At 36.4% G+C, this 27,712-nt stretch overlaps 1 long non-coding RNA gene across 1 annotated transcript; it reads right to left on the bottom strand.

Annotated features, from left to right (window-relative positions):
• Positions 1-6,883: 6,883 nt before the first annotated feature.
• Positions 6,884-9,241, bottom strand: LOC122134696. The gene is made up of 2 exons (XR_006153040.1): positions 8,900-9,241; positions 6,884-7,051 (listed from the first exon to the last, which is right to left on the bottom strand). It is a non-coding gene; the product is annotated as an uncharacterized LOC122134696 (long non-coding RNA).
• Positions 9,242-27,712: the final 18,471 nt, after the last annotated feature.

Raw genomic sequence — 27,712 nt, 5'->3', positions numbered from 1 at the left:
CTCTAACCTGCAGAAATTGTCACTAAATAACCAGATTGATTTTTGAACACACAAACACAGGCAGTGGAGTGATACAAACAGTGAAAATCTCAGTGTTCTTGGAATGCTGCTAAGAACCGTTACTTAAAGGTCAGACCTGAAACTAAAGTCATAGGGAAACTTCAGTTTTGATGTGAATGCATGTGTATGCATACCAAAGGCTTCTGATTTACCAAGATGGTGCAATCGTATTATTATCAAAGGGAGAAACTGCCAATTGGTAAAAACATCACATGACTGCAGCTGCCAGTAGTTATTTAAATATGAAATTTAATGTGAGTGCGGCAAGCAGTTTTTGAGATTTCTGAATTTCTTTATTCAAGCAGATAGGATTTGTCTTTAATGCCTGAGATTGCTAGTTGGAGACATGGCAAATATGGCCTCCAAGTGAACATACTTTCCTTGTAAGGGATATGTACAACTGATATATGCACAATAAAAAAAGTTTCATGCGTGTCCAGTGTCTGCTATTTCTTTCCAGAAGTTCAAGTTCAAGTTGAGCTTTATTGTCATTCCGCAACATGTGTGGACACAAAGTGGAATGAAATGTTGTGCCTCACAGGACCACGGTGCTACATAAATACAGACATACTGTACAACAATGAAGTAAAACAGTATAAACCTATACGCAACAGATTTCGACTATAAATATACTATATATAAAAGTTTACCTATACAGTACATAAACTAAAACATACAAGCTATACGAATGCTTCACATAAATACTGTACCTATACACAACTAACCTACTGACAGATTTTTTTGTCTATAAATATACTATATATAAATGTTTACCTACACATAAACTAAAAAAAAAAACAAACAAAAAAAAAAAACTATACGAATGCTTCACGTAATACTGTACATGTGCAAAGAGAAACATCGTAAGTCAAGCAGCTGGCTGGGGAACAGTTGATTTGTAGTGAATGAGCATGTAAACATACACATTACTGAGTCTTTTGTGGGATTACGTACACACAGCAGTGTGTGTGAAAAGTGACTAGTGCGCATAGAGGAGAGTGTGTTACTACAGGTGGTTTTACCGGCCCACTTGTGTGTAGCAAACTTCGAATTGCACAAAAAGAGAAAGTTTCAGACAGTTTTTTTTCTGTGATGTGGTGAGGTGGGGGGTGGGGGGGTGGAGGAGGTGAGATGGTCCATGTTTTCAGGAGGTAGGGGGTTTGTTTGGGGTTTCAGAGGAGGGTGGGATGATTTGAGTTCAGGGCTCTCACAGCTTGGGGGAAAAAGCTGTTGAGCAGTCTGGCGGAGCAGGCTCTGATGGTCCAGTACCCGTCTTTCTGATGGTAGAAGCTGGAAGAGACTGTGGGAAGGATGGGTGGGGTCCTTCACGATACTGTTAGCTTTGCTGGAGCATCATGTGAGGAAAATGTTCAGGATGGAGGGGCACCAGTGATCTTTGCAGCTGTGTTCACTGTCTGCTGGAGGGTCTTGGGGTCTGCTGCACTACAGTTCCCATACCAGACAGTGATGCAGCTGGTCAGCACGCTCTCAATGATGCCCCTGTAGAATGTGGTGAGGATGGGTGGGGGTAGACTTGCCCTTTTCAGCCGCCGGAGAAGTGTAGGTGCTGTTGTGCCTTCTTGGAGAGTGATATGGTGTTGGTTGTCCAGGTGAGGTCTTCTGTGATGTGCACCCCCAGTATTTTAGTGCTGCTGACTCTTTCCACAGTCAAGCTTTCTATGGTCAGAGTGTGTGTGTGTGTGTGTGGGGGGGGGGGGGGGGTGAGTTGTCAACCTCTTTGTCCCACTTTAAGGTATGGATCAATAAACTGTCTTGTGTTACGTAGAGTTGCGTGCACTCACAAATTTGGTCACATATGGTTTACTCAAAATTTCAAGGTTGAAGCTCTTCATGCATACAGTAGCTGGCGTTAAAGTCGCTTCCGTGTGAGTGGTCCTTCATGCATTGGTAAACTACTGATAATAAACAGGTGGTCTTAATGGTTCAGTAGCTTGGGCAATGCTATGGTGTTGCAAACTAAAGATAGATTTTGAATGAATCAAACAAAGTTGAAGAGCTACACAAAAACTAACCAAATAAAAATTTATTGAATAGTACTGCTGAAAAAAGAAAGACAAACAAAAATATGTTTGTTACACAGAAGACCTGCATGACAGGCCATGCGCAATGTACAGACTTCACAGGCCAGAGACAGACACCAGAATCTAAACCGAGGGAAAATGAGCATCAGTGCTTTGACAAGAAAAACAATGACTCAACACTACTCCTTCACTGTCATCATCATCAATACAACCTTACAAGTCTTTAAAGAATATTCCAAGTGGCATGTCTTTTATTCAACTTTAAAATGGACAAATATAAATCAGTAACTTGACATTATTTTATCAGTAAGGCTGTGTGTACGCATATTAAGAAAAGAAAAACATACATAACGATGGCAGTAACCTGAGTGATTAACTATTGAATTCAGCAAATATTATTATTCAATGTGCAATCCAGAAACCTTTTTTCTTTTTTTTTTTGTATCACATACAAATAAGGCTTCAAGAACAGGGATAAAAACAGATACAAGACAAAATCTTCAATGCAACAAAACAAATTTTTCTGGCCTTAAATGAAAGGGCTATGGACTTCTACATAGATATTAGGCAAAAGAAAAGAAAAACTGTTGCTTCAAAATCATAGATATGTTAAATTTTTTTACAAAATTACAATTGAGTCATACTCAGCAAAACAACTCAGAAAAACTTTCAATAGTAAGTGAACATAACAATGGCACATTTGAAAAATTAAACCACCTTTTGAAATGAGAATGGCCAGATCCTCCAGTTATATACCATTCTTTACTCATATTAGCACATTAAACAGTTACAAAAAATGTCAAATTTGATTCTATAGCCCTCAGTGGCATGTTGTTGGCTAATGGAAAATGATCATTAAAATGGTATTGTACACTAATGGAAAATGATCATTAAAATGGTATTGTACACTTTGAGGATTATAAGATGTAGGAATAACCTCACTTGTTTATACTCTTTTAAAAAAAACAAGAAAAGTACTAATATATGACATAAGTTCATATCACAGGGTCTGTTTTTATTGTTGACATCTGAAATGAATTAATTACACTGACAAATGTGGCTGGAAGTTTGCCATTTTCATTTTGACACTGACCTCTAAAGCACTGGCATGTCTAATTCTCAGTACAAGTCTTGTTTTGTATGAAATTTTGAGTTTAGCTCCACCACTGCCTTGAGGTAAACATGAAATCCATGATACTGAAATGACTGGCATTAGGAATAATAGATAACATTATTATCAGTGAGCCTGAAGTAGTTCTTAACCTCTCCTCTTAGAAAAGAAAAAAAACAACAACACTGAAAGCTCACCTAGAACGTAACATTTCACTCATTTAGGGAAAAAAAGAAAAAGGCATTTCACTAGTGGTTATGGTAAAGAATATGGGCACATGCAGTGCAGGTAAAAGCACACATACAGTCAGACATACAGCATTTAGGCACACATACTGTACATACACACTTATAAATCCGCAAACAGAAAATATCAGTGCACTGCACTGCACTGCACACACACACAAAAAAGGTACAACTGTGACAAATTATTACTTCACAGTGTTAAAAACCTGGCTCAGGAAAACATAGAGTCAAACTAAGTTCCGTCTCACCCTAGATTTTAAATGTTATTATTTTATACACATTTTTTATAGTAATTATACTTAGAAAATCCATTATTGCTAAATAAACAAAAAGAAAAGAAAAACTCAAAGATTACAACTGTACAGTGCTGTAGAGACTGGAATGTATTTGATATTATCCAAGAGAACTAAATGTAAACTGCAGATGGATGAGAAATGTGTAGACTGTCATTAGATTATGTTACTTCCATGGACTTTCTGCAAAGCATGTTATGTTTCACAGACCCTTGAGTTGGCAGGTCACCGATGTTACGCATTCAGCTAGGATTCAATACAAAGTCCCAAAGCTTTTGTTTCTATGATGTCCAGCATAAGAATTCACAAGGTTTGGAAAAAAAGAACATCCACAGGGCACAACAACATCTGAGGTAAAACAACAGCGAAGAATAGACAAAGTGTGTGCACAAAATGCTAAGCTAACTCAAAAATATGATATTTGAATAAAAATCCCTAAAGACAATTACCTTAATACTTCAAAAGGAACCTTCTATGAAGATGGAGAACAAAAAATGAACTGGTTTGGTCTTAAGTGCATCAAGAGATCAAATTTACAACAAAGTTCCCAAGACATTATGATTCCAAGCAACTGAAAATGTAAAGAGCTTATTGTGATTGTAGGGGATACGTAACACAAAACAAAACATTTCTTTTTGGCAAATGTTTTTTTGTCTGACCTACATATAAAAAAAGCAATTAAATTATACACAGCACATAACATTGTTCATATCTACTTTTAAAACATTAAATAACATTTGTAATGTATATAAGCACGTTGAACTGTTAAGCGATGATGACGTGCTGAGCAACAATTGAGTTACTGTACGCCCATTTCCTCTTATTACTGTATGCCCATTTCCTCCTCTGACGACTAGCTGCCATGCTTATCACATGCTTTAATTTATGATGGACAGCATACTGCTGTTACACTTTCCCCCCTCCCATACATACCAGAAGACACGTACACCACCTGCGAACTGCTCAGATTTGCCAAAATGGCGCTATGCTGATTTGGAGAGACACAGAGGAGAGGAATTGTTGAATAAAGTCATTATTTTGTTTTTCTTCGTGTACAAAAAGTATTATCGTCGATTCATAACTTTATGGTTGAATCACTGATTGGCAGATGGACTATTCTGACTATGCTTTTCATACTTTCCTGGACCTTGACAGTGTTACTTACTTGGCAGTCTATGGGACAGTCTCAAGCCTACCAAAATATCTACCTTTCATCCTAAATATCTTGAATTGTCTTCCGAAGACAAACGAAGCTTTTGGGGGTAAGTGAATAATGACAAAATTTTCATTTTGGGATGCAGTATCCCTTTAACTAAAATAGACTGGTGCAGAAATAACTGCAGTCTGCTTTGCATTGCCTCTCAAATCGGTTAATGGGCACCGGGAAAAAGATGCACTGCTTACGCTCTGCTTACGTGTGCAGTGTGAAACAGGCCTTAATTAAAGTCTTTTGGTCTTCAGAGCTGGAATGATAAATTACTACATCAGGTTATTACCAGTCAAATTGTGAAATAGATTATAAACGGAAAATAATGCCTCGTAGCTCGACTCATAGGGTTGGGTATCGAGAACCGGTTCCAAATTGCCAAGAATGGGTATTCGGTAAGACATGTGCATTTCGATTCTGCCTAATTATTCACATTTTAATGTGATTTTAAACCTGAAGCGCGAGCACAGAGAATGGTCCTGGTGCGGGTTCCCAACCTGTGTCCATTCTCGAACTGTTCCGTGTGTTTCCACTGCAGAAAAGGTACTTCCGGGCTGGAACTGATTTCTCTTTGACATTTTGCAATGAATAGGCACATTCTTTTGCCGTTTTTTTTTTTTTCTTCAGTGAGTGTAAACAGATGAGAAAGAAAACGCATGTGTAACAGTATTTTAGATCCACGTGTGTTTGGTGTTAAAGAGACAGCAGCCTAATAAACATGTGCTGCCTGTCATTAATGTAAATCAAAGAACAAAAGAAAATCATTCGCTGATCTTCACTGAATATCTTTAATGAGGATAAATATATTTTATGAAAATAAAACTATGCAGTGTTTTTAAACTTTTGATTTCAATTTCTGTACCTAAAATTTGTTCAGTTGTATTTATTTATTATGCAATTTCTAATTGATTTGTTTTTTCCTATTTTATAACTGAATGTTTACTTGTCTTAAATAATTTAATGTGTAAAATATATATTAGGTCTAGTTGTTTTTTCTGTGGTATTTTTGTTAAAACCATACGCAAAAGTTCCTCTTGTAGGCCTAAATGTTCTGTAGGATGCTGATTTTTGCTAATGTTATTCAGCTGCATCAGAATGATTTGTTAAAATATAGAATAAATATATCTGACATCTAAATGTTTGTCTTTTTTTTTTAACCTTATTGGAATCGAAACTAGGAATTGTTAAGAATCGGATTTGATTAAATTCAAACGATACCCAACCCTACTCATTATGTAACATGTGGGCCACACAGGACTGATTATTATGTTTTTCCCAATTATCCAGAGAAGAGTTAGCAGGACGACTCACTGAAGACTTTACAGATGAGTGCCGCATATTTACAACATGGTACAACTGTCTGCAGTTGTTATTGTACATATATGCATTTTAGTCATGCCTATTTGGTTTACTAGGTACCTCTAGCTAAGTAACGTTACATAACATATTGGAGACTTCTGGTAGAGAATTTATGATGTTAAAATTTCCCTCTGTTTTATAGTCACTTCCTGTTTTTTGCTTTCTTTAAATTCCATTAATGTGCATTTATCACTGTTTTATACAAATGGTCTCATTTGATTGTCGAGATTACCATAAGAAAATAAAATGCAAAATATAAATATAAAAAATACCTGCAAAAGCAAATTTCCTTTGCTCCCCGCATCTAAAACAAATATTCAGAGTGCATACTGTACATGTGTGTGAAATCGTACAAGAACAAAAAAAGAAAAAAGCGCAAAGAGGCTGCAAGACATACTGAAGAAATGTACAGGATCGGTTGGATCAACCGGGTTTGAGAATTGAGCAGTGCTGAACGATATGTCCTTTCCATATGTCACACATGATAAAGGACAATACTTGGGACCCTTTTTTCTGTCCTTTTCATTTTGATGACTTTAAATAAGATACACTGCATGGCTATATAGTGAAAATATACATTCCAATGTTTATATAGAGCTATCTTAAAAATACAAATGTGCAAAAACTGTAAACAAATGAGATCCTCAGTGGTGTAGGGGAGGAGCCACAGCCAGGCCACGCCTTCACAGCCGTGTGGGCTCCTCCTCACTGTCGCTGCAATTTCCACAGCAGTCCTGCAGGGGCAGTATAGACAGAGGCACAGTCAAACACAGACATTTTCGCATCAGCATTAAAAACCTCATCAAATCAAAATGTAGGTTGTCTCTTAGCTACAGGTCATGCTAGTGTGCTAATAAAAGTTGACTCAAACTTTTAGCAGATTTTGAAAGAACACTTTTGAAAGTGCACTTTCTCTTCCTAGAAAACATATTCTAGCATTAACAGTAGCAATTTAAAAGTTAATTCTTCTATTTTTTATTTATTTATTTTTTAAAAACACAAAGCATTCAATGTCCAGCCCAAACTTCGCTGTTTCAATAGGAAATATTTTAACACAGAAAAAAAAAAAAAAAAAAAAAAAGCATTTGACAAATCATTTCATGATGTTTCTACCATTTCACAATGACAGGCATACTTTTTTGTCAGTAATACAAATTTGTATTTACATTCCGATTAAAAAGAGTGCCTACAGGTCCAAGTAAAACTGAGAATCAAGGCAAAAGGCTCTAAAAAGTTATACATTAGTAATCAGAGTACATTACACGAATCATTTCATGTACCTGACTAATTATACAAGTAGAGGGGGAAGAAAACCTGCACACTGATATTTTATTTCATTACAAGAATCGCCTGAAAAGCCATATATGATTTCAGTATCAAACAGCAGGGCTCGCGAAATATCAAAATCCCTGGCAGCCCTTCGGGCAGGCATTCTTTACGTTTTGGTAGCCCAAAATGAATTTAACTAGCCCAAATAAAAAAAAAGACATCGGCTGAACTTTACTACTGGGCAAATCTGCAAGATCACTAAAAACTAGTAGCATATCGGGATGTTACGATTTAATAAACTTTCAATGCAATAAAATTCACGATACAGATTACACAATACAATTTTCTTACAATTTATATATATTTTTTTTACAAAATGAGATTTAAGATAAATTATCAACGAAAAGGTGTCCTTTTATTATTTCTCAGACAAAAAAAATGCTGCTTATTTCTTTGTGAAATTGAAATGTCAAATAATAAAACTAACTTGAAATTTTAAAACAAATCCCAAATCAAATAAAAATTTATACAACTAAAAGAAATCTCTTCATATAAACAAAGGCTTTGTCTGTGCTCTATTTAAAATCAGAGTCAACCAATTGAATTACTATCCAAAAAAGATGCTAAATACATGTAATTTGGATTGTATAATTTAAAAAATTTGAAACAAAAGAATGGTCTGATTTTAGCTTTGAGAATGAGATGCAAATGTCACTCTCTGACAGCAGGTGGCACTAATGGAACACCAGGTATTTAAATGTTGCTGCCCCTTTAAGACCGAATGCATGGATCCAATATAATCATGCACAGGAGATTTCTTTCTCCACTGTACACGTTCACTTATGACATAACCGACTGTGTTTACGAGAATACTTGCAGAGACAATTATTTTGAGAATTTCAAAATAATCATTCAGAAGCAAGGACACGCGGAATGTCTGAAATGTCACTCTCTGTGCGTGCTTTAAATGAGTGTGTGCAAGCTCCGAATCAATGATCAACTACGATCCGTTTCACCCCTACAAGCTAGTGAACCACGGCAATCAAGTTAGGAATTTTACATCACTATTCAAGATAGCCCGTCGGGCAGGGTTGATACATTTTGGTAGCCCGACTGGAAAACACAATAGCCCTGGGACATTGGGCTAGCAATTTTTGCAAGCCCTGAACAGGACACAAAAAGGTACAGCTACACTTTGGCTGAGCTGTTTAACCAGATGCTGACAACCTCATTTACTAATGGAACAAACAATAATGCCATGGAGTAAAAAAACATTGTATATAAATAAATAGAAGAATGTGAGGAAATCTCACCTGCCGGCCAAAGAGTCTCTGCAGTAAGCCCTGTTTGGGTGGGGGCGAGGGTTGACCTCTCCAGTCCAGGTCAGGGGGCACAGTGCCATCCAAATTCAAGATGTTAAGTTCTTTAAAGCACTCAGTCTCTATCATCTGAATGGATCAATAAAATAACACACTCAGAATTAAAGTCAAACTAATATAGGAACAAAATGGGTCTTGTTACAGGGGCAAGTTGTGACAAGGTCAATCTCAGTAACTACTGGTTTGAAAACCCTCTTAAATTAGCATTTTTATAAATTCTGTTGTGAGGCCAGTTGAATGTACTGCCAAATTCTCTGAAACATCTTTGGAGATGGCTTATGGTAAACAAATTAACATTCAATTAAAGGGCAACAGCTCTTGTGGACATTCCTGCAGTCAACTGCCAATTGCACGCTCCCTCAAAACTTGCGGCATCTATGGCAGTGTGCTGTGTGATAAAACTGCACATTTTAGGAGTGGCCTTTTATTGTGGCCAGCCCAAGGCACACCTGTGCAATAATCATGCTGTCTAATCAGCATCTTGATATGCCACACCTGTGAGGTGGATGGATTATCTCGGCAAAGGAGAAGCGCTCACTAACACAGATTTAGACAGATTTGTGAACAATATTTGAGAGAAATAGGCCTTTTGTGTACATAGAAAAAGTCTTAGATCTTTGAGTTCAGCTCATGAAAAATGGCGGCAAAAACAAAAGTGCTGTGTTTTTAATTTTGTTTAATGTATATAAACTCACTGGCCACTTTATTAGGTACACCTTGCTAGTTCCGGGTTGGAGCCCCTTTTGCCTTCAGAATTGCCTTAATTCTTTGTGGCATAGATTCAACAAGGTGTTGGAAACATTCCTCAGAGATTTTGGTCCATATTGACATAATAGGAATAGCATCATGCAGTTGCTGCAGATTTGTTGGCTGTATATCCATGATGCAAATCTCCTGTTCCAACACATCCCAAAGCTGAGATCTGGTGACTGTGGAGGCCATTTGAGTAAAGTGAACTCACTGTCATGTTCAAGAAGCAAGTCTGAGATGATTTGAGCTTTGTGACATGGTGCATTATCCTGCTGTAAGTAGCCATCAGAAGATGGTTACACTGTAGTCATAAAGGGATGCACATGGTCAGCAACAATACTCAGGAAGGCTGTGGCGTTTAAACGATGCTCAATTGGTACTAAAGGGGCCAAAAGTGTGCCAAGAAAATATCCCCCACACCATAACACCACCAGCCTGAACCGTTGAGACAAGGCAGGATGGATCCATGCTTTCATTTTCTTTACGCCAAACTCTGACTCTACCATCTGAATGTCACAGCAGAAATCAAGACTCATCAGACCAGGCAACGTTTTTCTAATCTTCTATTGTCCAGTTTTGGTGAGCCTGTGTGAATTGTAGCCTCTGTTTCCTGTTCTTAGCTGACAGGAGTGGCACCCTGTGTGGTCTTCTGCTGCTGTAGCCCATCTGCTTCAGGGTTCAATGTGTTGTGTGATCAGAGATGGTATTCTGCATACCTTGGTTTTAACAAGTGGTTATTTGAGTTACTGTTGCCTTTCTATCATCTCTAACCAGTCTGCCCATTCTCCTCTGACATCAACAAGGCGTTTTCATCCACACAACTGCCGCTCACTGGATATTTTCTCTTTTTCTGACCATTCTCTGTAAACCCTAGAGATGGTTGTGCATGAAAATCCCAGTAGATCAGTAGTTTTTGAAACACTCAGACCAGCCCATCTGGCACCAACAACCATTCCACGTTCAAAGTCACTTAAATCCCCTTTCTTCCCCATTCTGATGCTCGGTTTGAACTTCAGCAAGTCTTCTTCACCACATCTAGATGCCTAAATTCACTGAGTTGCTGCCATGTGATTGGCTGATTAGCAATTTGTGTTAACAAGCAATTGAATAGGTGTACCTATAAAGTGGCCTGTGAGTGTATATTAGGGGTGTGACGAGACACTTGTCCTACGAGACGAGACGAGACATGAGACTCAAATGGTGCATTTTGAAATCAACTTGTACTTCATGAAATTAAACATCTATTTTAATAAATTTTATGTAGTAATAAACAACATGTAAACATTGCAAAATGTTTTGCCACAAACTCAAATGACAGGCAAGCAATTGCACAAAAAATATAAATAATAAGTATAATATAACAAATAAGTATAAATAATAAACACACACAAATATCCCAAGCATTCAGTCAAGTTTACATTATTTAGTAAACTGATTTCCACTTTAATAAAAAAAATATAATTAACACGATTAATGTATCCATTCAAAATAACAGTGGTTCCCAAACTGGGGGGCCCACGCTGAGGCTGAGGGATACTTAGGGCCCTATGAAATCCATTAATTTTTTTTCCCAAATTCTGTTTTTTTTCTGGATTCCGTTTAAATTTTCTCTTGACTTCTTTTTAATAGTTAAATTAAATTGTATTAATTAAAAAGCATGTCTTATTAATTAAAATCATGAAATGTTTAGGGCATTATAAAATGGTTTATTTTTTATCATTATAAAATACATGTTTAGGGCCCTATGAAATATTTAATTTTTTTCTCACCATATTATTATTATTATTTTTTTTATTATTGTTACCAAATTCTTTGTTTTAGCGTGTCCAATTATTTGAATGCATAAAACAACTTTTATTTTATGATTTTTCTTAAAGTAGCCTTATGATTTTTTTTCCCCCTCAGAAATTCTGTTTTGTGTATTTACCTTTTTCTGGTTATTTAATGAAGGCATAAAACATTAATTTCATTTTAATCTTTTAATTACTGAAAATTAAGCAAACTTTATTTTTCGGCAAAGGGGATTTACTATTAAAATTAAAACATGGAAGAAATGTTGTGTGATTATTCCTTAAAATATAATGTTTGTTTTATTTGAGTAGTAGCTGTAGTAGTAGTAGTAGTAGTAGGCTATGTACATTCTACTGAAAAATGGTTATAGGCACAATGTCTTCAAATCAAACCAGACTTTTCTTTTGATGGGTTGCCGTGAATACCTTTACAGTTCTGTGTATGAAATATGATGCTAGTTTTACTCAAATCAAACGGTAAAATGCTCATGAAGTTACTCTTAGAGCAGTTCTGGAGATGTGTTGGTCATTTGTTGAGGTCAGGGCTCCAGACTGTGACCATTTTCTGTGACCTAAACTCCCTCAATTTTTGTGAGCGGTCGTACTGGTGCGACCACCCCGTTGCACAACTCATAAGCTCTGCCATTTCTGTTGCATTTGAGAAACATCAAACGGCAGACGAAACGAAAGCAAAACTAAACTGCGCTACTTCTCAGCAGCGCGGGCCCGTTTATCAGCAAATTCAAGCACTTTTCAATGACTTTCAAGCATTTCACACAACTATTTCCAGCATCTCTAAAATGATCCAGTTTGAATGTTATTTTTAAAATAACATTCAAAATATACTTTGTGGTAAACAAACACTAAAATTTTAACCAGTAGACAGCAGCAGAGGAGCACTTATTGGCTTACAAGTCATTCATTTCTACTTTTTCCTCTATTTTTTGAAATAATAAAATCACTATTATAAAATATCAAATCATCAGAAATCAGAAATCAAATTTTGGCAGAATTTTACACTTTTTGTGTATGAAGTAAGAAAAGTCTAACTTTTCTTCAATTTGCTACTAAATTACACAATCACTGAAGTTGGTCAGTTCCGTATGCTAGAAGAATAATGGTACATTTAATAAGATTGGAATATATACATTTTCTGTATATAAAAAATAGATTTTGCACCTGTTACTGTTTTTTGTATGCATCTTAACTCAAGTTTAGTGCTTTACTGTCAAATCTGTATAAACAACAACAAACAGAAGAAATATAAACAAGAAATGAACATGAAATATTATTAGTAACTGCACTTATTTATGCAAAGCAATAGTAATTTTATGATTAAATGATCTTTATTTTGAATACCCCCAGCGCTACCAAATTTGATCCTGGCGCCACCATCTGTAGAACTTAGTGGCGCTGGTGCCACTGCTCTAAAATGTTAGTCTGGAGCCCTGGTTTAGTTCCTCATTTAAGGGGGATTTATACTTTCGCGCTGGCTCCGCTTTGCAAGCCCCTGCTGACTACATGCGCACCTTCCCAAACGGACGAGGATTTTATAATTGTTGCATTCGCCATTGTACTATTCTTTGAAAGGACAGGGGGCGACGAGGAGTAATTGTCCTCTAAAACCATTGGGAATCACCGGTGAGAAGAAGTCATTTGCAGGTACACGTCTTGTGATAAATGAGTTGATGAATTAATAATTTATTTATGTACACACTTAAAACAATCTTAAACTATTGGCTTTATTTTGCATCAAACACAAGACAACTTTAAGCAAATAGTGTAGTAATTAGTATCTTAATTAATTCTAATTCTATTTTTATACAATAAAAATAAAACTTACTTCCAATAAAAAGCCTTGGACAAACTATGAAAAACAAAAAAAAATAAAAAACTATGCATTGTTTTCTATCCAAAAGCACCTGATTGAGTCTGAACTTCACATTAAACTGCTTCTGTTTCACACAAATGCCGGCACAGACGTGCATGTTCTGCTTGAATCGCCCTGAACTCGTGCATTGTGCAACACTGTGATGACGTCATATTTTCTGCACGCACCCAAGCGACCTTGCGGACACGTTGAGTATAAATCAGCCTTTAGAGAGATGGCACGGCAGACACTGAAATCACCACAAGCGTCACACGCGCTTCAGTGTGTGTGTGTGTGGGGTGTGTGGAAAAATGAAACCGGGCATCTGCGCCATTCATTAACAGAGACAGGCAGAACATGCAGGATTCATATTTAAATCAAATTTTGCGGCTTAATATTTACAGATACTAGTCCATATCGTTAACTGATTTAAGTGAAATGACATACATTTTTGATTAATTCATTCAAAATTTGACAAATTCCTATGACATTCCGCGTTAAACTGTGAATTCTGTTTTATGACTGGATTAAAAGACTACATTGCATAATTTTCCTGCTTATCACGCGGCCACTTGCCTGATTGTGAACATAAAATATCTTACATACCACCACTGGTGAAGGAGCCAGTGGAGCCAGTGTAATGCAAACCAACACACTGAACACACACACACACACACACACACACACACACACATATATACAGCTGCATCTCAAATTAGAATGTCATGGAAAAGTTAATTTCAGTAAATCAACTCAAATTGTGAAACTTGTGTATTAAATAAATTCAGTGCACACAGACTGAAGTAGTTTAAGTCTTTGGTTCTCTTAATTGTGATTATTTTGGCTCACATTTAACAAAAACTCACCAAATCTCCACAAATTAGAATATGGTGACATGCCAATCAGTTAATCAACTCAAAACACCTGCAAAGGTTTCCTGAGCCTTCAAAATGGTCTCTCAGTTTGGTTTCAATAGGCTACACAATCATGGAGAAGACTCCTGATCTGACAGTTGTCCAGAAGACAATAATTGACACCCTTCACAAGGAGTGCTGTATCCAAGCATGTTAACAGAAAGTTGAGTGGAAGGAGAAAGTGTGGAAGAAAAAGATGCACAACCAACCCGAGAGAAACGCAGCCTTATGAGGATTGTCAAGCAAAATCGATACAAGAATTTGAGTGAACTTCACAAGGAATGGACTGAGGCTGGGGTCAAGGCATCAAGAGCCACCACACACAGACGTGTCAAGGAATTTGGCTACAGTTGTCGTATTCCTCTTGTTATGCCATTCCTGAACCACAGACAACCTTACCTGGGCTAAGGAGAAGAAGAACTGGGCTGTTGCCCAGTTGTCCAAACTCCTTTTTTCAGATGAGAGCTAGTTTTGTATTTCATTTGGAAACCAATGTCCTAGAGTCTGGAGGAAGGGTTGAGAAGCTCATAGCCCAAGTTGCTTGAAGTCCAGTGTTAAATTTCCAGTCTGTGATGATTTGGGCTGCAATGTCATCTGCTGGTGTTGGTCCATTGTGTTTTTTGAAAACCAAAGTCACTGCACCCATTTACCAAGAAATTTTGGAGCACTTCATGCTTCCTCCTGCTGACCAGCTTTTTGAAGATGCTGATTCATTTTCCCAGCAGGATTTGGCACCTGCCAACACTGCCAAGAGCACCAAAAGTTGGGTTAAATGACCATGGTGTTGGTGTGCTTGACTGGCCAGCAAACTCACCAGACCTGAACCCCAGAGAGAATCTATGAGATATTGTCAAGAGAAAATGAGAAACAAGAGACCAAAAAATGCAGATGAGCTGAAGGCCACTGTCAAAGAACCTGGGCTTCGATACCACCTCAGCAGTGCCACAAACTGATCACCTTCATGCCATGCTGAATTGAGGCAGTAATATAAAGCAAAAGGAGCCCCTACCAAGTATTGAGTACATGTACAGTAAATGAACATACTTCCAGAAGGTCAACTATTCACTAAAAATGTTTCTGTATTCTAATTTGTTGAGATAGTGAATTGGTGGATTTTTGTTAAATGTGAGCCAAAATCACCAAAGTTAAAAGAATTAAAGACTTAAACTACTTCAGTCTGTGTGCATTGAATTTATTTAATTTCTTAATTGAAATGTGGTCACCCTCCTAAATAAATAAATTAACTTTCACACGAAATTCAAATATATAAATATAAAAATAAAAAAATTATACATTATATATATATATATATATATATATATATATATATATATATATATATATATATATATATATATATATAGGTGTTTGGCAACAATTAAATTTTTTTAATCACAATTAATCGCATGATCTTTTGCGGTTAATCGCACTGTTATGCACAAAATCAAATAATGAATTTAAAAGACTAGTATTGTGCATTTTTTTTCATTTAAAGTACTGCTATATGAAAAAAAGTGCATAACAGTTGGTTTTGCAAACACTTTAAACAAATAAGGTGCTAACCTTAACGTTTTTATAGAAAATATTTTATAGTTTGTCATAGATAAAAAGTTATGCGAGTCCCAGAGCCTCGATCATAACATTACAACAGGCACCTTCTGAGTAAAGACCTGCACGATCAAGGACCCCATGCAGCAGAGTGTGGTGCGGGACAACATTTGATGGGCGAATGCGGGTGGAGGCTGGAGTAGAGACTCGTGGTGTGCGGGATAAGAGTGTATCACCCTAGGCAATCTTAACCGTGCCCGAGTGCGTCTAACCCCCAAGCCCGGTTTGTTTTGACTAGTGTAATCGCTCCGTGCCAAGGTTCGTTTAGCCGGCACTGGCTGGGTCGGAAAGAGGTGGGCCGATCGCGGTTCAGTTGGGCTAGGGCGCAGTACGCATGTAGCGTCGGAGCGCGGAACGTCTGATACGTGGCAGCATGATGCTTTCATTGGTTAAGACAGTGCTGATCAACATCCCATCCCTGCATGTGTGTGCGTTACTGCGTTAACGTGCGATAAAATAATTGTAGACGTTAATCATTAATGCGTTAACACGAAAATAAACACGTTAACTTGCCCAGCCCTAATATATATATACACACATACACCACACACACCACACACACACACACCACACACACACACTTTTCCTTTTCCTTTTCTTTTTTTGTAATTTAAAATCACTTTGTCATAAACGCGATCTTCTGATAAAATACCAATCATTTAGTCTGCTTACAATCATCAAATTCTTACAATTAACTGCAATTTCACATTCAGATCTACTTTACATATGGATGAAAAGATCTGGTACTACTTCAGTACTTTAAATTCATCCACTTTAAAGCAACTCCTCAACAGCTATACACAGTTTAGACCATAGTCTTTAACTCCTTTCAGCCATTGTGTCCACTTTTCATGCTGATTTCTAGGTGCTCCTGTTTATTTTATTTGCAAGAAGCATCTTATGTAAAGGTAACAAACACGTCACAGCATTTTTGGGTTAACCTAAAACCATACTAACTATAACAAGCCAGTCAATTTCATAATGACAAACACTAGAATGCATGTCAAGAGAAAATAGTCCATATTTGCATTAATTAAAGTCTGTTGTACACATTATCAAAGTCAATGTTAATTTCATTTTTATTGAACGCTGGTCATAAACCGTCAATAAGGGTTCAGAGTAAACATTTATTGAGTTTATTCTGGGGAGTGACCTGACCTCATTTTGCCAGGGATGGTAATGCTTCCAGTGGATACTTTGCTGTAGAAAGAGTCATCCTTTGGGCTCTAGCTCCACCCCTTTCACTGTGGAGAACTGTTCAATGTCCAACACATCCTTACAGTAGAGGCCTGAGGCTGAGACGACATAAAAGCATGTCATACTACAAACTTTGTAAATTCATGAGACGAGAAGTGGTCTGATTCATGAACAAACATATGCAAGGTCACACTCTGATCCGACTTTTGTTTTCTTTACACAAAAGGTGTTATCAAAAAACACAAAACACATACAAAAAAAAAAAACTTTTATGATACTTTCAAGTAGCTTTGCATTCTTTTTTGAAGCTGAAAGTCCTTTAACCTATTTACTAAGGAAAGGAAAGGAAATGAAAGGAAATGAAAGGAAATCGTGACTGTCACATTATTCAAAACGTCAATGCCTCCAAGAAAAAAGAAGTTTGAATGGGTTTGGAAAAAATGAGAATGATCATTAAAAAAAAAAAAAAGGGCAGACTTTTCTTTTTGGGGGTGAAAAAATTATTTATTTAAACAGTGAATGAGGAAACAGTAATAACAATGGGGTCATTCCGTGGTTAGCTCAACCAGAAGTCCCCAGTTCAAATTTTTTTCATTTTGTCAAGATTTTCTGAAAAAAGATAAACAGGTATAGTGATAAAAGTCAAAATATAAAATGTCACAGATGTATATTTACTGAGAATCCTCTATTTTGTAGGTCCTGGAGTGCCAATGTCCTGCAGAGTTTAGCTCCAACCTAATCAAACTATCAACGCTATAAATCAAAAAAATGTCAATTTTCACCTGAGATTACGATAAAGACGATAAAATTTGAAGACTTTAGAAAGATGGCAGCATTATTATGTTATTTTTACTCAGAGATAGTATATGCCCAGTTGTCATGGGGGGGGGGGGGGGGGGGGGGGTGAGGGGTGAAAAAAAACAACTTTTCTCCAAAGTTTGAATGGCTGTAACTTAAGAGGTATTAAGTAGATATCTTAAGGCCATTTTTAGATTTTGGGGTCTTAAGAAACTTTTTCTTTTGCCCCATTTAATTCTTAATGCTCTGTATGGTTCAGTTCCAGAGATGATTGGGATCTGAAGATGGCTCCAGGGGTAATTGTTAAATTGTACACATTTTCAGAGTTCAAAAACCCATATCTGGTCTCTTTTCATTCAGTCGATTCTTTTTCTTAAAAAGTGATGAAGTTTCTGAAGAACAAATAAATGTTGAAACAACGGCGAGAAATGCCATCTTGTTTTCCTTATCAAAACCAATTGCATAGAACACACCTCTATCTGAATGCAATAAATACGTTGTGTGTCTGTAACGCAAGAAGTATTAAAGATATCTTAATATGATTTTAGATTCTGGTTCTTAATAAACTTTTCTTTTGTAATCCGCATTTTCAAAGCCTTATATGGTTCAGTCCCAAAGATATGCGGCCCAATAACGGCTCCCATGTCCAGATTGTTTAATATTACCCATTTTCAGTGGTCAAAAACCAATGTTGATCACTTTGTATACAGATGATATCTGATGTATTTAAAGGGGAGAATGTCTGAAAAATATTGAAACTAGAAATATTTTCTTGTTTCTAATCAAAAACAATTGCATAGAACATAAATGTTTTGAGTGCCATAAATATTCTTTTTCCAAAGTGTGCATGTCAGTAACTCAGAAGTATTAAAAAATATCTCAGTATCATTTCAATCATTCTGGTTCTTAAACTTTTCTTTTGTAATCTTCATTTTTAAGGCCTTATACTGTTCAATACCAGAGATATGGGAGCCCAATTTTACTCAATGTCCAAATTGTGTTGTAATTTTGACCCCATTTTCACTGGTTTGAAAACCAACTGTTGTCACTTTGCATTGACAGCTGATACTATATATGTATTTAAAGAATAATGTTCTGAAGAAACAACGTAACTATTTGAAAAGTAGATAATACAGAAGAGCATACGCAACATACGGTGATATGGAGGAGAGACAGAGGAGACTCGTTGACAAAGGAATTGTTGAATAAAGTCTGTTATTGGTTTTCTGCGGCTTACAATAAAGTATTCCAGTCACTTCATATAACAAAGATTGCAGTGTCTGATGGCAGGATATGAGTATTCTGACGGTGACTTTCATTACTTTTATGGACCTTGACACCGTTATTTACTTGGCAGTCTATGGGACCGTCACAAGCCTCCCGGGGTTTTCACCCAAAATATTTGAACTGGTGTTCGAAACGATGAACCAAAGCTTTTACGGGTTGTGGAAAAACGATGCAGGGGGGAAAGTGATTAATGACATATGTTAATTTTGGGATGGAGGATCGTTTAATACTTTCCACATTTCACAGACGAGGCTTAAAAACTTAATCACAGACAATAAAGTTAAATCTGAGCTGTTTTCAACTGAACGAAACTTGCACTGACTGATCTTTTAAACTACGTTAGTGTACTTTGTTTGTCTCAAGATGCACACCAGGAATTGTTTTTTCTTAGCACGTTCATAAAAAACTACTGAAATGTCCCTACTGACCTATTGGCTAATACTGGTTTAACCCTGAAAAAAAACCCCCTCCTCTATTAAACCAGACCCTTAGTTACAGGCATGCAACTTTGTAGGAAAAAAAAACTGGAAAGTGCTTTTCCACATTTTTTCAATGTCACCACTCGCATATACCCCTGTAACAAAGATTGCTAACATCAACAGATTTTACTAGTAGACCCTACCAATCTCTGGGATTACTTTATACTGATGCGGCCATCTTTCTGAAATAATTTTTACCCCCTTAATTTAGCTAATTTCTGTCCTGGCCTCTGAATTTCGTTTTGATCCACCCTCTACAAAATAATTCGATTATTACGTACAATATACATCTGTCGACATTTTAATATTTTGGCTTCATCAGAAAAAATTTGGACCCAATCAAAAATTTGAATTGGGGAAAAGTTCCTAACATTGTTTAATTTGACAAGGAAGGACCCAAATAAATCGGTTAGTTGCGTTTTGATTATACCCACTAAAATTGTTTATACATTCGATAATTACATCTGGAAAATAAAGGGCGATTCGCGAATGCCTTGCTGCAAGCCGCCTTGACGTTGATGGAACGACAAAAAAATAGGGGGGGCTTTCACCTCTGAGGCGCCGTCCCTCCTGACAGCCAACGCCTCATCACTAGGGGTCTTTGGCCCAGCAGCTAAGGGCACAAAAAAAAAAAAAAAACACCGTGTTCAGTAAGAGGACTCTTGCTGTAACAACTCATCTTAACATATAAAATCTATTTAGTTGTTTTAATACAATAGTAACATCATAGTGATATACTTACAGAAAACAAATGGAACAAAAAAAAAATACATGATCTGATGTTAAGCTTCTTACAACAACGAACAACAAAACTACAAAATATATCAAATCTTTCCCTTTCCCACAAAAAAATGAAAATTCTGTCATTATTTGCTTACCCTCATGCTGATTCCACACAAGTTAGAAAATTTTCTTGTAACCGTTCCGGATCCCTTGACTGAGGGTGAGGAATTGAAGACAGAATCTTAAAATTTTGTGGGTTGTTGAAAGGTTCTGCAAGCATTTCAGAAAAAATACAGCCAACTAAAACTGTGTTGCAAGTTTATAATTTTGCTCATTTCAAAGATGAAACAGAATAAAATGGTGATTTGCTCAGAAATACTGACGTCATGTGTTCTTATTGCTATTCTTTCCATCAGTAAATAGCATAGTTGCAAATGAATAATTGGATTATATATGAATACTGTTTGGATACCTAACCATTTTACAGAGCGATTGGAATCCTCTGAGAACCTGCTGGAATATCTTCCCCAACCTCTTCACTAGCCGCTACACTTCATCTCGCTTATTTTTTCTTGCGCTGCTTGAAAGGGTGAAGGCTTCAATTCATATCAAGAGGAGACAGCCGAGGGGCCACCAGTCTGGACTGAATGTAGATACGTCATTCTTCCCCACTCTGGGGCTGATGGGGCACAAACCATTCAGGTTACACTGATTGATCCAGCTGGTGAGATTGTTTAAGTGTAATTTAAAGGCAGATACATACCCATGTACCCCAACAGTTCCCCACGCGCTTTGATTGTCTGACTTTGGTAATATGCACAGCCAGGCCATAGGTCTGATATACGTATATGACCTGAGGGGAAAAGCACAGCTTGTTCAATTAGTCTTTCCAGTAAAACAGCTAAATGCTGTGCTGTCAGTGGTTTGAAACACTATACTGTATATCCTTTTAAACGATCCTTGAGTGCATTTACATAATAGGTTGATTAGTTTTACTCATAACTAAAATTACAAGGTATATGTTAACATTAATAATATGCCAAAATTATATAATATATTTATTATCTTCTTTGAAAGATTCTTCAATTAACGCAGGTGTTCCCACACTTCCACATTTTAATGTCTATGATGTGCCCGATGATTTCTCCAGGTGGTTGTGGTCAACTAAAAATATTTATTATTGTAATTTGTGAGAGTGGATCAAACTACAACCCCTATATTCATTTATAGTATATATTTATTAAACAAGATTCTTCCCTGCCTATTTCTTTCTAGGTTTTTCCCAATGAATGTTGGGAAACGCCGTGCACAAGCATGTCATGTGAGTCATTGAATTTGATGTAAAAAAACAAAAAAAAAACAGTGTAATATTATTAACAGGCCCTTAGTTTGAATTATTAACTTTACACATACAGCTGAACAGTATGTTATCAAACTGTGAGATATTTGGCCGAATCTTATATTGGTCAAAAACCGATATTAGCATGACTCTACCGGGGCTACAATACCTAGCGATGACCTAACCTTCTAACCAGATGCTACCTCGTTATAATAACTAAATACCACAACCCCCTCTTGTGGCAAAACACAAGTGCTACAGTTTAGAATGTGGACCTTCCATGTGGTCATTGCTTTTAAAAAGAACATTTATTGTTGAAAAGACCAGTTGCATACCGAGTAACCCATTACAAAATGAACACTGGAGTTTGCTTAGCAATCCACAAAGAAAAACATTGGTGGGGTCTAAAAACCATGATCGTGGTGTTTCCATGTAAGATTTTTCCTTGGCTTTCAAATCCCTGACAGAAGTATGAACACAGGAAAGCAACATGAGCGAGCAAAAAATCCAAAATGACACATAAACAATATTATCATTTTAAAACATGTATTTCAATAAAATACAGTATTTTGTAATTATTTTTTGCAAACAATCACATCCCTTGCTACAAAATCAAATTTGAGGTCGCAATCTTTTTTCACTCTGTACACTACAGCTTCACCCTCTCCCGGATGGTGATAGGGTCTTCTACAAGAACAAATAAACTCGCCAGCAGATTCATGATCTCAGCAAGTCATAAAAACACACAGCTCTCTCTTATCCCTCATCAAAACCAAACCCCTGCCTCCTCTTAATCTCTTCACCCATGTGGTAAATATGGAACAGTTCAGGTGCTAGCCCTCCATTCATAAAATGTGCGCAACACACCAAAACACCAGAGGGTTTAGGGCGTCCTTTTCTTCTCGTATGCATATAGTACGCGAGACTCTATGTCAACCGTATCGATGGGCCAACAGAAAGGTAGGCTTGGTCAATTACAAAACAGAATTCCCCGATCTTTGAATACAGCCTGTGGGGGGAAAATGGGAAAAGGAGGATAAATTAAGAGAAAAGTCCTGAGGAAATACATAACCCCAAAACAAAACAACTAATTGCGTGAAAATAAATTAGCGCTCGTCGGTCAGGCCTTGGATACATACCAAGATAACGTTTCTTGTTCCAATAACAAAGTGATTATTTTCATCCAAACCATGAGATGTTGTTTAGGTTGTTGAAAAGAAGGAAGAGCAGACGCTGGAGACATTGTTTTTCAGTTTGATATAATATATATATCTATATATATTATATATATATATATATATATATCATATATATATATATAAATATAGATATAGATATCTATTATACACACCCACACACACACCCACAGATAGGTCAAAACAAGTTTGAAACAAACCTTACTATTTTTTAACAATGTTTGTTGAAAAAGAAAGTCCGCTCTTCTGCTCATCAAGCCTTTACTGGCATTTCCGCTGTCAAATAAAAAAACAATACAGAAAACACAGTAATATTGTGAACTATTATTTATCAACTTAAAATACATAGTTTTTCTATTTGAATATACCTTAAACAAAACACTCATTTATTCCTGTGTGATGCCAAGCCGAGCTTGAATTTTCAGTCATCATTACATCTCAGCCTTCAGTGTCCCATGTACCAATCCAGTCTAGTCACATGATCATTTAGGAAATCAATCTAATAATATTCCTGATTTTATTATGAGGTTTGGAAACCAGTTCTGTCTGGCTGTCTAATATATTTGATGAATAAAAGGTTAAAAAGCACTGCATTTATTCAAAAATAAAAAAAATTCTTATTTATCTCTATATATAATATCTATTCTAATAATGATATTTTCCTTTACTATTCAACTTTTTTTCAATTTTTATCAATTTAACAAAACCAAAAGCACAACTCCTTGCTGAAATAAAAGTATTGATTTTTATTTATACAAAACAAGAATGAAAAAAACATTACTACCAGTCGACACAAACGCAGAGCCAATTAAACTGACCAGTAGTGTGTATATTGTTTATTTTACAAAAATATTTATATTTAAATGGCCGAAACATAGCTTCTTTTTTTTTTTTTTTTTTACTTTTTAATTCTCATCAACAGTATCCTAAAAAAGTTACACAGACGCAAACCGGTTCTGAAAAAAAAAAAAATAGTACAAGTTAAAGCAGCAGAACTGTTTCCAACCTAGAGATAACTGGAGGATCAAATCATACTTAAAATGATTTCTAAAAGGATCATGTGATCATGATCCTAAAAATAAATTCAGGCTTTGCAATCACAGAGAATAAATGATAATTTAAAGGATCAGTAAATTTAAAAACAATTATTTACAAAAAATAAATTGGTAATAATTATGATCACAATATTAATTTTTTTCTGTATTTTTGATCAAATAAAGCCATTTTTTTGATAAATAAATATGCAGGCTGATGAGCAGACACCAGAAACTTCAATTTCAAAAAACAATTCAGTACTTTTAAAATAGTAATGTTTCCCAACCTTTTGTGACCTGGTACTGTGTAATATAGTTATACTATATATATATATATATATATATATATATATATATATATATATATTCTATAACATATGACATATATAATATATATAAATAGGTTTTCTTGTTTTTAATAAAAAAAAAACCATGTGGGATAAACAATTATAATAGCGACATAGTAAAAACACTGCCATTTTCTCCACATCAGATTTCCATGTGCCTTAATCCGGTCTAAATTTTAAGATACGCAGAATGAGCAAGACAGATTGTGATCTCACAGGCACCAATGACAAAAGTGACAAGCAACATGTGCCTATGTGAAGGCTAATAATCAAGAACCTAAAAAACAGAAGTCAGAGAAACAAAAAAAAAAAAGAACACAAATCAATTTCACTTTTGTTTGTTTTTTGTTTTTGTAGAAAACTGATATGTAAAAACATGCAATTACGTACCTTAAAAAAAGACAATGGATCACCCGAACATGAAATACAATGGAAAGATAAGGTTGATGCTTTTATATGAAAGGATGCTCACAACAAAATAGTACACTAAGATGGAACAAAGTAAGCACGTCCGAATGCTTACAGAAAAATAACAAACAAAAAAACGGACTGTTGACATTTCTCGCAGATCTGCTTCTCATTTCACAGGTAAAGAAGGAGAGGGTGCTCATGGACCTCAGCCTTTCTCCCCCCTCTTTTGATCAAATTAACACTTTTTCTTTCTTCCTCCAGCTTGTTGCAAGAGCGTACAATCTTCTCCTTCCCTGTGGCCCGCCACAACCTGGCATGCACTGGCACCCAGACCCTTGGATGCAAAAAACAAAAAAAGATCAGTAGGGCTCAATCTTTACGTTTTTTTTGTTCTGTTTTTTTTTTTTTTGATCAGGTTGGGGCAAGTAGGTTTTGCTTTGGTGGTGATTCAATTATCTAGGCCCTCGAAGATGAATATGCAAAAAAAATGTAATGGCTGGCCACATTTTCCACCCCAAATGAAATAAATACATATATTTTGGCATTCAAGTAGCTTTTTTATTCCATAATTAACATGATTCTTAATTGTCACATAATTCGTTTAATAATTGTTTTTTTTTTATTGTATTTTATTTTGTTTTACGTCAATACAACTACTATTATTATGGAAAAAAAAAATTATCTAAATAAAGCTATTAGGTTTTGATGACAAGTTTTATGATGTCATTACAATCATTTATGAGCAATCGCTGCCCTGCTCCGTTACACGAGGATTCATCTAAAGGCGAAGGACCTTATCCAGCGGAGCAGCGGATAATAAAAAAAGACCTTATCTTCTCTTAATGTGATGTAGCCTATCTAGTAGGAGAAAACTCAGAATTGGAGGGGGGATTGGCATTGTGCAGTTCTCGTATATCTCTGAATCTGGCCAACATGATGAAAAAGGTAGTACAGTGTAATAGGCTAGGAAGGAATCTGAGGTGTGTCTGATAATCTGCGGGATTTATTGTCTGAAAGCATGAACAAAAATAGGAAATTAAAGCCTTATGAAATTCACTTCCTGCTGGAATGCGAGAGATAGTGTTTGATTTAGTGGCAGTGCATTCATTGTCCAGTATAATAACGTACTATAAACAACGGGTCCTTGATATGTTTCTCTCTGTTGCCATAACACCAGAGCGGGGGGGGGCCTTAAGCGATCTTAAATCATTTGCAAGACTTCAACTCTCACCAAAGAGTGCCCGTACCCCTCACGCTTTCAGTCTAGTCGCACACCAAAACCCTATTCTGACTTGACGGAATGTGTGTTTTTTTTTGCTTGACTTGGGTCTTGTCTGTCCGAGGAGGGAGGAAGAGAATGATAAAACAAGAAGTTACAATTATCATGCAAGAAATACCAGACTTCCACCCCAAGACGACCCCCGGGCCTATTTAATTATCACATACAGGTAAAATAACTTCCTGTTGCCTGTCACAAGAACTTATACAGATTCTCAAGAGACAACATATCTAAGAGCCTGAATTGCCGTCGCCAAATGTTAAAAGAAAAGGCATGGCTTTAATCTAATTAGAACAAGACCCTTTTTTGAGGGGCATATTCACGATTTCAATATTCAGTAAATATAGCTAGTGTACTAGGCGGCCCTCCCTCACATTAATATGTGTGGTGAGATTAAAGTTTTTGTTTCACTCCCCAATGGCGGCATAAATCATATTCTTCGCCTGTAAAAGGTCTGGATGGAAATTGTCCAGGTGCCTGGCTTAGAAATTTCAGTCAGAGACATTTTTATGAGACTAAAAGTAAATAAATGAAATAGCAAGTTCAAGATCACGATCTGGTTTGTATAAGCTTAGCTTCATAAATAAATTAGGCACCCAAATGAATAATTAGACTCTACTTCTGTCTGGTTGGCGGGGTGAATAAAAACTTCTACGGTTAGCATATAATTTCTTTCGTTTCTCGCTTTTCTTAATTCTTCGCTTCATTCCATTTATAACTAGTCCTCATTGAAGTAATTCATGACAGAACTAACAGAAATAATAATTGAGTTTGTTACATACATAACAAAGAAAAAAACCAAAAAACAAAAGTTCAAAAAAAGTGTTCGCGTGGTGGCTGTTTATAATATTTACCTCTCAAAGCAACATTTCCAAACCTGCAAAGAGAAGTCAGACTGTAGTACAATACTATCGAGGGTAGTCTGCGGAAAAAAAAAAAAAAAAAAAGGGGGGGGGGGGGCCAAATGGCTCCAGGAAGTCATGGATTAAGTTTACAAAGAAGAACATTGATATATAGTGTTAATGGAGCTTGGGGTGGGCACTAGTGAAAACACAAAATCCTCACCACACTGCAGTCATAATCCTAGATTTTAATTAATTGGTTTTGCATGAAAAATGCTGAATTTCACGTTCACACATTACACTGATCAGAAATGTTGCTGGGGGCAAGGGCCAATATTTTGTGTTGAACAGTGGAAGTCTGTAGTTAGGTGGCACATCTAATGGATAAAAGAGTGAATCCTGTATGAAAGACTACTAAATACGCACATTGGTGGCACTGCAGCGGATGCGGAACTCCATGAAGAGCTCTTTACCATGCCTCCTGTTGTGTCACAGCATTTTCTGCAGCAAGCGGGAGACCATTAGTCACCATCAGTCCTCTGTTACTTCAGGAAACCGATCAGGTTCCTTGACTGTGCATATGGAAGAATTAAGAACAAAATATCCTTGGGGGGGGGAAACACAAATAAATGCCCACATGCTCAGAATTAACGCTATGAACAATAACAACAGGAAATAAAACAAAACAACAACTTATGCATTTAAATTATGATATACAAGCACATATGTACATAAGTCCTGTGCCTTTTCCAATCTCAGTACCTTTGGGATTGAGTGTACTTGGTCTAGGATTCCTCGGTCCACATACCTTCCTCTTCATCAGGTCTGGCGTTACTTCATATGATCTGCCTGAAATGATGTGAGAAACCAATTAAGCTCTATT

The sequence above is a fragment of the Cyprinus carpio genome, chromosome A21 (assembly GCF_018340385.1).
Source record: "Cyprinus carpio isolate SPL01 chromosome A21, ASM1834038v1, whole genome shotgun sequence".
Classification (NCBI taxonomy): Eukaryota; Metazoa; Chordata; class Actinopteri; order Cypriniformes; family Cyprinidae; genus Cyprinus; species Cyprinus carpio.
Note: the sequence above shows the minus strand (reverse complement) of the source record. Positions and strands in the feature narration are given on the sequence as shown.